The sequence below is a fragment of the Hippopotamus amphibius genome, chromosome 15 (assembly GCF_030028045.1).
Source record: "Hippopotamus amphibius kiboko isolate mHipAmp2 chromosome 15, mHipAmp2.hap2, whole genome shotgun sequence".
Classification (NCBI taxonomy): domain Eukaryota; kingdom Metazoa; phylum Chordata; class Mammalia; order Artiodactyla; family Hippopotamidae; genus Hippopotamus; species Hippopotamus amphibius.
In genome coordinates, this window is record NC_080200.1 from 51375356 (window position 1) to 51390679 (window position 15324).

Sequence of the window (15324 nt, forward strand, 5' to 3'; positions counted from 1 at the left end):
GAAAGCAGCCCTATGAGGATGAAGATTCACTTCTGATGAAGAAGTGAAGACAGCGGTGCATTCATGGCTCGCAGCTCAGCCTAAACCATTTTTTAATGAAGGAATAGGAAATCTTGTTGACAGATGGACAAAGTGTATTGAAAAGTAAGGTGATTATGGCGCTTCCTCCACAAGAGAGCAGGCAGCAGTATCAAGCAGTATCAGCAGTATTTCATCTTGTGGAACTGAAAATCACAGCCACAGAAAGATAGAGAAATTAAAAAAGCAGAGGACTTTGTACCGGATGAAGGGACAGGATAAAAACCCAGAAAAACAACTAAATGAAGAGGAGATAGGCATCCTTACAGAAAAAGAATTCAGAATAATGATGGTGAAGATGATCCAGGACTTTGAAAAAAGACTGGATGCAATGATTGAAAAGTTTACCAAAGACCTAGAAGAATTAAAGGGCAAAGAAACAGAGATATGCAACACAATAACTGAAATGAACAATACACTAGAAAGAACCAAGAGCAGATTAACTGAGGCAGAAGGGCGAATAAGTGACCTGGAAGGCAGAATGATGATAATCACTGATGCGGAAAAGAATAAAGAGAAAAGAATGAAAAGAACTGAAGACAGCCTAAGAGGCCTCTGGGTCAATGTTAAATGCACCAACATTTGCATTATAGGGGTCCCAGAAGGAGAAGAGAGAGAGAAAGGACCTGAGAAAATATTGGAAGAGATTATAGTTGAAAACTTCCTTAACATGGGAAAGGAAACAGCTACCCAGGTCCAGGAAGCACAGAGAGTCCCAGGCAAGATAAATCCAAGGAGAAACATGCCAAGACATATATTAGTCAAATTGACAAAAATTAAAGACAGAGAAAAGTTATGAAAAGCAACAAGGGAAAAATGAAAACTAACATAGAAGGGAACTCCCATAAGCTTAACAGTTGATTTCTCAGCAGAAACTCTGCAAGCCAGAAGGGAGTGGCACAGTATATTTCAAGTGATGAAAGGGAAGAACCTACAACCAAGAATACTCTACCCAGCAAGGATCTCATTCAGATTCGATGGAGAAATCAAAAGCTTTACAGACAAGCAACAGCTAAGAGAGTTCAGCACCACCAAACCAGCCCTACAACAAATGCTAAAAGAACTTCTCTAGGCGGGAAACATAAGAGGAGAAAAGGACCTACAAAAACAAAAACAAAACAATTAAGAAAATGGTACTAGGAACATACATATAGATAACTACCTTGAATGTAAATGGACTAAATGCCCCAACCAAAAGACACAGACTGGCTGAATGGATACAAAAACAAGACCCATATATATACTGTCTGCAAGAGACCCACTTCAGACTAGGGACACATGCATACGGAAAGTGAGGGGATGGAAAAAGATATTCCATGCAAATGAATATCAAAAGAAAGCTGGAGTAGCAATAGTCACATCAGATAAAATAGATTTTAAAATAAAAAATGCTGCAAGAGACAAGAAAGGACACTACATAAAGATCGAGGGATCAATCCAAGAAGAGGAGATAATAATTACAAATATATATGCACCCAATATAGGAGCACCTCAATACATAAGGCAAATGCTAACAACCATGAAAGAGGAAATGCAAGGCAGAAATAGAGACACAGGTGTAGAGAACAAACACATGGACACGAAGTGGGGAAAGCAGGGAGGGTTGGGGGGAAGTGAATGGGGAGATTGGGATACGAAAGTGTAAACTCTAAATATGTGCTGTTTATCGTCTGTTAACTGTAAAAAACAAAAAGAAAAAAAAAAGAAAAGTAAGGCAATTATGTCAAAAATGATGTATTTATCTTTTCTAAAAGTTAATTAAAATAAATTCTACAGCCTGAGCATGGATAGTTTTTGACTCACCCTCGTAGCTAGGGTCAGTGAAAAGATTTGAGACCTTAAGCTTTGTGATAAAATCAAAGTAATCTTTTAAGTTTTTCCTCATTTTCTAATCCTGAAAATGTCCATTATTGAATGCAAATTGAGCATATGCCTGTGCTTGCAAGTCCTGCAGGTACAGCTCAGAGAGTTCATTATCGAGCAGAGTATAATGAAACTAAGTATTACTTGGCAAAACCAGCCTCATTATCTGAATGCTATTTGAAATCTTACTCATTTGGTGGTAATTACATAAGACTACTTGTCTGCCCTCCTGGTGCTCTCTACACACATTTACCTTGTCATTCATAAGGCTATTTCTTGACATTTGTTTAGCTTCTCCATCTCCTCCACCTATCTGGAACCTCTGATGTCACTGTATCCCTAACTCTTTTGATATGTTCTACCAATTACCAAAGGTTTCCACTGAAATCATGAAATAACTAATTACTCTGGAAATAGATCTGACTTACCAGCATTGTTAGACAGTTCCTCAAATGTCAATTAAATAAGCAATTCAAATAAGCCTGGGAAAAATCTAAGGTTGCATTTCATTGCTTTGGAAGGCTTAGGAAAGAGGTTTTTTTTATCTCTTAACTTCTGAAGTATCCTCTCAGAGAAGGTGCAAAATGGCCTTTATCAACTCTGTGTTTTCTGAATTCATTCCCATATCTTAGTGGAGAAGCCTGGATCTAAATTTCTCAGAGTGCCTAACTCACAGGGTTCCAGTTTGGCTTCTCCTAATGAGAGATACTCATACAAGATTGGGAAGTTGGAAAGTGATCCTAAACAATTATTCACCAATGGAAGCTGTGATCAGGCCCAGGGATGTTGTCAGCAGTCAGCTTTGAGCTTTACCAAAATTCCCTGCTGTCCTCAGCAAAATCACCCATTTCAATGGGTCAAGCAGATGAAATCTTCAAGGACAGTGTGCCTGCACCTCTTATACTTCTATACTTCCTCAGAGTCTCCTTGGCATTTACTACTTCAGGTCTTCCAATGGTTGTAAGCCTCTAATCACCTGCATCAATCCCTTACTGCCTGAAATACCTGGAGTGGTTTGTTTCTCTGACTAAATCTGACTGACATAGGAGATGAAGGGAGAAAGTATGCACATTCACAATAAGAAGCTTTGTATTTTGGAGAGTTACTTTTACATCTGACCTTAAAAATGCAAGCATTTTACTAAGCTTTAACTCAGTACTTGAGACAAGATGAGGAGAAATTTGTAAAGTAAAGGAGCAAAGCAAAGCATTCTGAGGAAATGGTTTTAAATACTCCAAAGTATTGCCAATTGGTCAGAGGCCCTGATATCTCTCTTTCTTTTATTTTTCTAGATAGCATTCACACTTTGCATTTATAAAATCTATGATTTGTGTAAGATTACTGAGAAATGAGAAAGGAGCTACTCACTATGTTTATGGTTTATGAAAACAATATGTTGTTACGTAGAAATACATTTACTTTTAGAGAAGTAAAATATATTAGAGTACAAACTTATGGTTACCATGGGGGAAGGGGGAGGGGGAGGGACAGATTGGGAGTTTGGGATCGACATGTATGTACACATTACTATATTTAAAATAGATAACCAGCAAGCACCTATTGTATGGCAGAGGGATCCCTGCTCTATATTTTGTAATAACCTACATGGGAAAAGAACTTGAAAAATAGATACACATATATGTATAACTGATTCATTTTGCTGTACACCTAAAACTAACACAATATTGTTAATCCACTATGCTCCAATATAAAATAAAAATTAAAAAAATAAAATTTCCACAGTGAAATTAAAATGTGTTATTTTTTATAGGTTGAAAATATAAAAGTAGAAGAAAGTCAAACAAAAAGGATCAAGAGAATTTATTTTCCAAACCTGGAATTTTAGATCAGACATAAAAAGTTGTCAAGTTATCATATACTGAACATATATCACATGCGTATAGTAATTTAACTCTATAAAAATGGGCAATTTGTAATTCTTATTTCATCAATAACAACCAAAGATTCAGAAAACTTTGAAATGACATATACTGATTTTTATTTTAAAATGTTATATGTGTCTTGGCAGTAATTCGCTTTGAAGTAGAAACCATCTGCAGAAAGAATGAGTCATTTTGTACATTTTGTTTGAAATTTTTGAATTGCTTTTTCTATAATTAATATTTATGTATGAAACTTAAATTGTAAGGTGTTGTGTTATTTCTGATTATATCTGTACAATCACTACTTTCACAGTGATGAAATAATCTTTCCATAAAAAAACATATCTCTTCAGCTATTTTATCATTACAATGGTAGAACTAGCTACAGTTGCTTGTTAAAACTATTAAAGCTTAAACTGTGAGTGGCTACTATTAAAAATTTTAAATATTTCCCTTCTCTCCCTGCCTCACAAAAAGGTCAAGTGAGTCAATAAAATTTTATATTTATTCATATTTCAAAATATCTAGTTAAGTTTTAGAGATGGATGGTGGTGATGGTTACACAGCAATGTGAATGTACTTAATACCACAGAAACATATACTAAAAATGGTTAAAATGGTAAATTTTATGTTGTATATATTTTCTCACAATAAAAATACTGGAAAATTATTCTCTCATTTACTGTTAATCAGGATTCAGCTTCATCTTTTTTATCCCCTCTTTGGCAGTGATCAAATTATAATTGATTTCAAGTAGGCAGGGTTGAGACACAATAATAAATGTTTTGTTTTATAGGTAAAACTCTAAAACCTGTAAAGAGAAATTACTAAAATATTTTATGTACAATAAAAGTCAACTGATTCATGATAGGTCACTTTAAATATAACATATTTAATGAATGAACTGAATTTAGACATAATGTATAAGAAAAATGGATTGACTTAATCATTTCCAGTAGGAAGAAAGGGAATTATAAGAATTTATATCTAATTAAGATGAGATCAGTCTTGTCCAGAAGAGTGGAAGAGAAAAACAGAACTGCAGCTCAACTCAGTAGTGACAATCCTATGTTGCTCTAGTGCCAGAGAAAACCTTTTCTTGGTTTAATAGATGTGGGATATCCAAACCTGATTTGCCTCTTACCAGCCTATATTCTCTAAGGGGACACATTTTTATACACTCACCCCCCAGTTTTCACAAGGGTTACAGTCTGTCTCCCAACAGAGATAAGAGAATCCGTGTGAAGCAATCCCACGTGTACCGAGAAACCCATGGCCACCACCCATAACCCAGCCAGCCCTTGCTGAAATCAGTAAGCATTTGAAGATGGCCAAGAACACACAATGAAAGAACAGGTTAACTTCTTTAAAAGGGGTTGGTGGAAAAGAAAGAAGGAGTTTTTCTTCCTGTCTCTGTTTGGAAACATTTAAGTAGCACTAGAAATATTTATATCCTGAAGGTTTGATAGAACCACTTGTGACAAATCAGTCTTGTTTTATTTTGGAAAGGAGCTGTTTGACAGCTTTTTCAAATCCTACCATAATAGTTGGTTTGTTTACATTTTATGTTCTCCTGGTAATTTATATTTTCTGAGAATTTGAAGTCAATTTTGAAATTTATTTGAATAGAGTTGAGTAAAATATTGTCCTATAAGTAGTTTCCTCAATATGGTTATGTGCTTATCCCCTTGTTTGATATGATTAGCTAGTGGTTTATCTACTTAATTGGTTTCTTTCAAAGTATGAACTAATGAATTTATTTATTAATGCTAGTATTTGCATATTCTAATTGTTAATGTACATTTATATTTCTTAATTATGTCCTTTTGTTTCCCATAGGCTTGTTTTGAGCTTTTCCCAAATTCTTTATTCTTTCAGTTACATGAGTACTTGAGAATGAAAACTTGGAATTTTCCATTTTAACTAAATCTCTGTGGTTTTTACAATTTTGTTAACCAACTGTATTGAGGAACAATTTGTGTTCAATAAACTGCAGATATTTAAAACATGCTACTGAGGGAATGATACCAAAATATGAGCTGTGAAACTAACAATACAAATAATATGCAGACTATTTTGTTCACCCAAAAAACATTTTATGTATCTAATTTCAAGGTATCATCCCTTTGTCCCAAACCCCAGATATTCAATAATTTGCCTCCTGGCATTATAATTTAATTTACATTCCCTCAAATTTTATATAAATGAAATCATGGAAATTTTTTTTGGCTGACACCTCTCACTTGGCCTAATGATTTTCAGTTTCATCCATGTTGCTAATGTATTAGCATTTTTTAAATGCTGAATATTATTGCAGTATATTTTTGTCCATTCACTTGTTTATCAGTATTAGGGCGATTTCCAACTTGGGCTTTTACAAATAAGGTTACTATGACTTGCAGATGTCTGTCTATGAATATATGCTTTTATTTGTCATAGGTGAATACTGAGAAGTGGAACTGGCTGGATATTTTTGTAACTATGTTTTTTTTAAGAAACTGCCAATTGCTTTTCACAGTGGTTGTATCTTTTTACATTCCCACCAGCAGTTTGTGTGACATCCAGTTTAGTGAGACATTCTTGACAAGTCCATAAATTTATCTGTTTTTATAAACATGTAGTGCTGTCTCATTTATGGTTTTAACTTATATTGCCCCAATAATTATTTCAAATATTTTTCCATGTGATTATCTGCCATCTGTATATATTTTATGGTAAAGTATGTTTTCAAATTTGTGTACTTTTTTTTTTATGTAGGTTAACCTTTATCTTGTTGAGCTATGAGAATTCTTTATATATTCTAAAACAAAAGTCCTTTGTCAAATATACATATTGCAATTACTTCTCCCATTTTTTGTATCATATTTTAATTTTATTTATAGCCTCCCTTGAAGAACAAAAGTTTTAATTTTGATAAAATTTAGTTTACCATTTTTTTATGATCCATGGTTTTTGCATCCTCTCTATGAAATGTTCACTTACATCAAGACCCAAATATTCTCTTATATATTTTCTACTAGAAATATTATAATTTTAGTATTTATATTTAGGTTTATGATCCAATCTGAGTTAATTTTGTGTATGAAGTGAGGTAAGGGACATTTTTTTTTTCTTACAGACATGCAGTTGATTCAGTTGATCCTGCACAATTTCTTAAAAAAACTTCTCTTTCTCACTGAATTGCTCTGGCATTTTGGTTGTAAATTAATTTACCATAAAGATAAGAGATTAATAGTTTAATTTTGTACTCTCAATTCTGTTCTGTTAATTTCTGTGTTTCTCCTTATCATAGTTTTACCCTTATTCTTACTTTCATTCATCTATCATTTGTTTTTTCTGCTTGAATGATAGTTTTGCTCTATATAGAATTCTGAATTAATTTTTTCTTTCAGCTATTAAAATTTTTGATTCATTGTCTCTTTCCTTTATAAATTCTGATATGAAATCCAGTCATGCAAGTTTTTGTTCATCTCTATATTTTCCCCTCGCTGCTCTCAATAATTTCTGTTTATCTTTGTTTTTTAGTTATTAGACTATGATATGCTTATATACTTCACTTATTTTGAGATTTCAGCCATTCTATTTTTATATTTATCTCTTCTTTCTGTTTTTTTCTCCTTCTGAGGCTCTAAGTTTCTGTATGTTAGACTTATCTTACATTATTGCCTCATATGTCACTGAGGTTCTGTTTTTCTTTTTTTCTCCCAAGTTTTTCTCTTTCTTCAGATTGCAAATCTATCAACTTCATTGACTCATTCCTCATCAATCTCATTTATCTCTTACAGCATTAAGTCACTTTTTAAATTAAGATGGTATCTTTTTCAGAATTGTTCCTTTTTTATATTTTCTGATTCTCTACTAGCGAGTTCCTTTTCCTTTTATCATAAATCTGTGTTCCTCATTGGGCGCCGTTATAAAAGCTTCTTTAAGATCCTTGTTTCAAAATTCTAGCATCTGAATCATCTTGGAGAACTCATCCATTTTGTCTGTTTAATTGAGAATGAGTTACATTACTCTAGATTTTCTTATGCAAAGAAATTTGGATTGTATCTTGGACATTCTTAATATGCATGGAAACACTAGATTCTGTCATATCTCTCTAAAGAATGTTGCTGTTTTTATTGTAGAATCCAGTTAACTTGCTTATACTTATGTTTAACTATGGCACAACCATGTGGAGCTAAAGCTTAGATCTCAGCTCAGTTTTATTCTACCTTGCTCCTGTGTGGTTCATGGGTCAGCCTGACTTGGGCATGGTTTTTAGACAGACTTTGGGTTCTCTCTCTCTGTCTCTCTCCTGTTTGGTTCACTCCCTTATCTCTTCAGTGGTTCTTGGCATCACTCCCCTGCTTTCTTTGGCAGAAAAGATAGAGGTTTTCTATCACAGTTTTAGAAACATTACACCTCCACCACATCTGTGGTCTCCTTTAGGGCATGTGTGCAAGAACCAGGAAACTAACTTTGTGCCGGTCACCTTCCTCTATATTTCAAAACCTATTCAAAATCTGCTTGCATTTCTTCACTTTCTACAGCTTTCAGGCAATTGCTTCCTGTATGGTCATCACAGTTTTTAGTCGGTATGTGTGAGACAGTCTGCTGGGAACTTGCTCCTTTATACAAGTCATGGAATTCCTACATACACAAAATTTTGACTACTTTTTCAAGATTATTTGCCAAATACATTGTAATTTATAGTTTGATTTTCTTGTTTGGTATTAGGGGAGAAAGCACAAAGTATTAGACTGTCTAATGAGAATCAAAAGTACCAGAGATCTGATTCAGTGTCAATTTTTGCTAATAATTTTAAGGTAGAAGCAAGGAAAAAGACCAGGATCATCAATGCAGTTTCCAAGGCCCTTTCTTAAACTATCCAAATGTACTGTAGCCCTGATTAACATATGAGGTTTCTATGGGATGAATGAGTTCACGTGACTTACAAAGAGGATGTCATCCCAGTCATGAAATTATTCCATCGTATAATCAGATAGTGATGTACTATATGAGACATTTTCTGCAGAGTCAGGCACCAAGTACATTTACTATAAACAATTGTGGACACAATAGATATATTCTGCTGAAAGCACTATTAAATAAATTTCAAAATATTATTAGTTGGTCTCCTAGGATTTATTTCATTAGCAGGCTGTTTTATAAGATTTAAAGATTCTTTTGATGGTAAACACACTGACACCAGGATAGTGTCAGCTTACAGCTCCAAAGGAGAGAAGGTTGTCAGATGTGGCCATGCTTGGGGTTGCACTCAGAAATAGGGTAACAGCAAGCTGGACCTGTAGGAGGCAACTTATCTATGGCAAGTGGAGTGGAGTGGATTTAGTTAAGGGCTTCGGATGGCTTGGCTAATTTAAATAATTTAATGGGATCCAGAGTATGTGGGCTGTCCAGATTGTCTAGTGCCTGGCCCCTGGGCAATTACAGCAGAAGAATAGTGGTCCTTGATTACAAGAGCCTGATAAGAGAAATGGTTAAGTGTGGACTTAATCAACTGCTCTAGAAGGGGTACTGACCGGCTTCTAGCCAGAGCCTCAAACTGGGTCAAGATAGCATTTTTAAATAACTATATTACACATGCTTAGAAGGGGCGGTTTACCTGGGTCATCTTTATTTTCTGAGTGTGTTCACTCAGTCAAGAGGGAATTGCAGACCTATTGTATAACGATTAAGTTTCTACAAGGCATTAGAAAGTGGTTGAGGGGAATTCTGAAAGCAAACAGGGAGTCCAATTTCCCTCTCCATTCATGATATTTGGAGGATACTACCTCCCAGGGTATCCTATACCTGTAGGATACAGCCAGGGCAGGTGGCAGTCATTCTTAGCTGGAAAAATCAGCCAGAGATCACTCTCCATGACTCCATTCCCTTTGCCTATTCCTGGCAGGGAGGAGACCCTGAATCTTTTGAATGCGCCATTGCAAGTGAAATTAAAAGAGTTGAGAACATGTTGAACATCTCTAGTGTTACAGTTATATTTTAGAGCAACAAACACCATAAAAAGGAAATTCTATATCATGTTAAAATATGAAAAATGCTACAGTGAAAAGAAAAAGAGAATGTAAAGGAGAAGAGAAATTCCTAAGCAGGCTTGTATATTTACTTCCAGGACATCTTAAGTACCAACATTGGATAATTAAGAAGAAATTATAGATGCTTTGCATAACAGAGAAAAAATATCTATTAATATGGTCACTTATCTATGCATGAATTGTATTTTCTCTAGCTCAATTTTTATTATATTTCCACAAGTATCTGACTTATGTGCAGAGATAAAGCCATTATAAATATTTACTTAAATTTAAATTAAGAAATATAGTTATTACTTATTAAACTTGGTTCTCACATAATTTTCAAGGCAGGGTGATCTAATTTAGAGGATAGTGACTAACATGCTTATAACAACTTACAACTTTTCTTAATAACTAAAATATGTTGCCCCAAAGATAAAAAAAAGTGTATCTCCATACTTTTAAAAATTAATTAAAACTAAGTATTTTTTTGTTTCTCTTCTTACACCAGAACTCAAATAAAACCTAGGCTATACAAAACAAAAAGTAAAATGAAGGATTCTACACGTACAAGTCCATATATTGTATATACTTATTTATCTTAAAAACAATATTATGAGGAAAACTGCATTTTGGTATTTGAAAATGTAACTACTATTTACTTGCTTTGTGAAGATGCTTATTTCATTGCTCTTAGAAATCATTTCTATAAAAATCCTGTTTCTTAGTCAACTTGGGCTGCTATAACAAAATACAATAGACTGTGTTGCTTAATAACTACTGTTTATTTCTCACAGTTCTGGAGGCTGGGAAGTCCAAGAGCAGTATGGGTCCATTTCCTATCTTGTAGATAGCCTCCTTATTGTGTGCTCACATGGTCTTTGTTCCATGCATGTGCACGGAAAAACAGAGAGAGGTGTCCTGTCTCTTCCTTCTCTTATAAGGGCACTAATCCCAACAGGAGGATCCCATCCTCACGACCTCATTTAACTTAAATTACCTTCCAAAGGCCAGTCTCCAAATGCCATCACATTGAAGCTTACGTTTCAAAATATGAATTCCAGGGAGACACAAACAGTCTGTAATGGTCTATTATCATTTTGAATATGACATAGTCCTCTTTCCTAAAGTTTATGGTTTTATCTATTGATAATATTGTTAGTAATCCTGGGCTCATTTACCTTAGCATTTCTGAACTTGTAGAAGGTTTCAGGATATGTGTTTTTGTTTTTGCCTTTGTTTTTTTGTTTTTCCATGAGACACTTTGCCTTTAGTTCACTCATAATAAGGTCAAATATTTGTCTGTAAGAAATAAAAAATAAATAAAACCTCCCACTGAATACTAAATATGACATTTCATTTATTTTATGTAGTCAGAATGAATAGCAGTATCTTAAGGAAATAAAAGTGCAAATAAATAAGCTCCATAACAGTTTTATTTCTAGAGGTAATCTAATCACTTTCTTGAACATAAAAAGAAAAGTAAAATTGCTATCATTTCATATGCCTGTGTGTCACAGCTTTTCATTTACAGAATGGAAAACTAAAACTGAGGGAGGTTAAGTTCTCAAGTCAAGTAGCTAGTGTGAATTTGGGTAACAAATGGGGTAACAAATGATAAAAACAAATTTCTCAGTAGCTTAACAAAGCAAATTTAATCTCACTTATGCATAGTCTACTGCAGATCTGGAGGGCACCCTTCAACAATTCTCCATCTAGCCTTTGTTTTTCTTAGTCTTACTCTTCTTTCACCACCTTGGCAACAGAGAAAAAGAGACAGGAGACTCCAGGAGCTATTAAGTGGTTTATTCCAGACATGACATACATTCTTTTCCTAGTTCATTCTCACATGGCCCTTCAGCAAGGAAACTGGGGATTTGCACTTACCATGTACTTGGAAGAAAGATGTGGCAATAAGGATGCAAGCAAGCACTGGTTTTAAATACGCAAGCAGTATGATATAAAACCCCAATTTGAACCCAAGTCTGCTCACTCTAGAGACTATTAAATTAAAATGCCATGCCCAAGAGTATAAAAGGGATATTAGAAGACACGATTCTCACTCACGCTCAACTCAATTTGTCAAAATAGAGCAAAGACTCATCTCTAAAATACAAGCGTATTTATACTGAGGACTATGCTTGGAACATTTAATTATTTAGAAATTGTTTCTAATTAATTCTGACAAAGAAGTCTGATGTCTGTTAAACTGAATTATTACCACCCATCTCTGCTATTCTCTTCTTTCCTGCACGGGGTTCTTACTCTCACTATGCTTTTGACATTTAATGAACATCTTCCAAAAGAATGTTCCATATTTTGTTTTCTTAGAAGAATTTAAGTTTAGTTGAGAATATGTTGGTTGCATATTCATATTATAAAGTTGCATTTCGTTTTCCCCTAAGACTGTGGATAGCAAATTGAAATAGTATCTCCTCATGACATATTATTTCAAGAGAAAAACATTCACCATCATAAGAAAAGGTTTTATTATAGCACTTACCCTCCTGAAATCAGCAATAGTGATGCCAAATGACAGTAATCTATGTACTTAGGGAGCAAACAGTTCTTGTGTTGTGTGTAAGAGTTGAAACCTCAACTATACTGATAAAACGCAAATTATGTCATGTTTTATTATTCAGATTTTTCTACAAAAATAGAAGCTCAAATAGTGACTTGGAAGTTATTTTTTAAAAAATTCACTGTATTATTACATTTATTTTATCACCATGAATTTTCTCCTACATATGTCAAATCACTTTTAATGAAGATTTTAAATGGGGATAAGAAAGCATAACCAGCTCAAAGACTAAATTTGTAAAAATAATACATTTCCCTTTTCATATTCTGTCAAAATCAAACATCCTCATTTATCTTCCAAATGAAGAATATAATATTTAATATCCTTGTAAACTGACACTATTCACTTTTGCCTTACATCTGAAACTGATAGTTTTAAATGACTACACAGTTACACTTTAACTTTCATTGCCAAAAGCCACCCATAATGTGGTGCTTAAGTGCATTCTACTTGAATCTCTTTCCTTGTCTGGATTTTGCTACTTTCCACTACCAGATCTCTTCCTTCACAGATTACTGTGTCTGTTGCTATCACTGTGAGAATATTTATTTGAAAGGACATCTTGGAAGCTCAGTGAAAATGAGAATATAATTTCTTTGTCAGCAGCCAGTTCTATTCCAAGGTCTTCAGAATCAAATCTGGCGGCGCCCTCATCATTTGGCAGAGATGTGGGATTTCACAGACTCAAGGCAGAGATGCTGGGCTGAAATAAATTATGTGGTTGTTTTTGTTCTCCAAAACCTAAAGATTTAATAAAATAATGATATAATTTATATATTTCTTTTATTAAGTCCTAGTTTATTTAACTCTATCTATCTACTATCATATTCTCTTACTATGTGTTTCCCAACACTTTCCTTTTATTTGAAAATCCATTTTATTGTATTTTAAAATTCTATTTTTCTTCTGCCTGGTCAAATTGAAAAAGGACAACTTCAAAAATCAAGTATAAGTGCTGGCAAAGACTGAGAAGCCTCGCTAATTCTCACCATTTAACTTATCTTTATTAATTCTTTGCCACAGAAGGGACCACACGCCATAGATCCTGTGGCATCTTTACTGAACCTCAATCCCTTCACATCCTTGCTTTCTCTCTGTTCCAAACTTAACTTTCATGGTCAACAGTTATAATCTCCCCTTCTCTTAATTTTTTGCCCTTGTCTTGATTCATTATTTGCTGTTGTTGTTGTTTTGCTAAATCTTAGCCCTGACCATATCCAACTCTCTACCTACTGAGAGCCTGCCCTACACAGATAAACCTGGCCTGCACATGTCCTTTGCATCATACTGACTTCCCTCTCTTATCACTCATGCAAGAGAGCCCTATGCTCGTCAAAAATGGCCTTATGTCATCCTGGTCAATTTACACTTCCATTCTCTTAGACCAACATCTCATACATAATCTTTTGTTCTCAAGTCTCCTCCACTTTCCTCATTTTCAGCTTGATCTTGCTCCTTACTTTATTAAAAAAAAAGAAATGGAAACAACCAGACAAGATTTTTCACAAACTTTATTTACCATATGGAACATTAACTAGGATTCCTGCACCTGTGTCTATACGTTTCCTTTTCTTTGATTATTTTGAGTGAATCAGTAGTATGTACATAAAAAATAGGCCCTTGAAATACACATTAACATAATAATTAAACAAAATTATATATGGAGTAGTTTTAATAATATAACTAGGTGGGTACACATCTAAATATGCACTCAATCCCATATTTTTCTGCTGCAGAGGAAATTTCCCTAGCTCGCTCAGCACTGATACCATCTTTACTTGAACTTTTCCTTTGGAATATTAATTTTTCTCATCTAAACAGAACAAAACAAAGGAAAGAAAGCAACTCTCCTAACACCTCTTCACCTTTTTTTTTTTTTATCATTCTCAACTCTCTCCTTCACTGTATAGATCTGCTTGATGAAAGAATTTCAGTCATTTTAATAACAACTAAGCAGATACATGTTTAAAATTTTCATCACATAACACTTAGATTCACCTATTTTTAACTCAACAACATCAGCAAATAAAAATTTTAGCAACTATTTTTCATACTATAATTTTAATCTTTTAATCACTACATTTAACAATAAAAATTACATTCTTCAAATATCTGTATTTTTAAATCATTTTGTATATGAAGTGTCTACTCAGTATTTTTATGAAATAAGAAAATTAAACCTTATAATGTTTTCAAATTGGGTAATGCAGTACTCCTAAAATACCTTACCTGATTTTATTTTATTTAGACTTACTGGTTACATATATTGATTAAACATAATTTACCTAAAATTATTTTATTTGAAATAATGAATGTATTGGCCTTAGAGCTGAGAAAGAAACCAATAAACAGGAACCCAATTGTCCTGTGCACCGTGGCGGTAATTTCTCTACCATCCACCAGGTGTCTTTGTGGGATATTTGAACAGTCGCTGTGGCTATGAATTGTTCTTAGAGTCTTGAAATCTGGACCCATGTTTGGTATATATTTTTCATCACAGACTGGAGATCACTGAGATAGAGTAGGTGGCCATAAAGTTTTCAACACGAAATATTTAAAAACACACGTTCCCAACCAAATTCTACATAAAAAACTCAAAAGCAATGAAAAAATAAAATGTTTTCCTGTGTGACCTTGATTTTTGCTTTGATTTTAAAGATTTGAATATGTATTTTTTTAAAGTTTAGATACTTAAAATAGTTTGTGAAAAACATAAAATACCATGTATTTTTGAATAATTATTCTCCTATTGTTTTAATTAATAATGTGTGGAACACAGGAAATATTTTTAACTTGCTATACTATTACTTTAGAAATATGAGATAATATTTCTGGGAAATATTGTTTGGTTTCATTAAATTAAAAAAGACATGTCCTTTTGAGAAGTTATTCCTTTAGT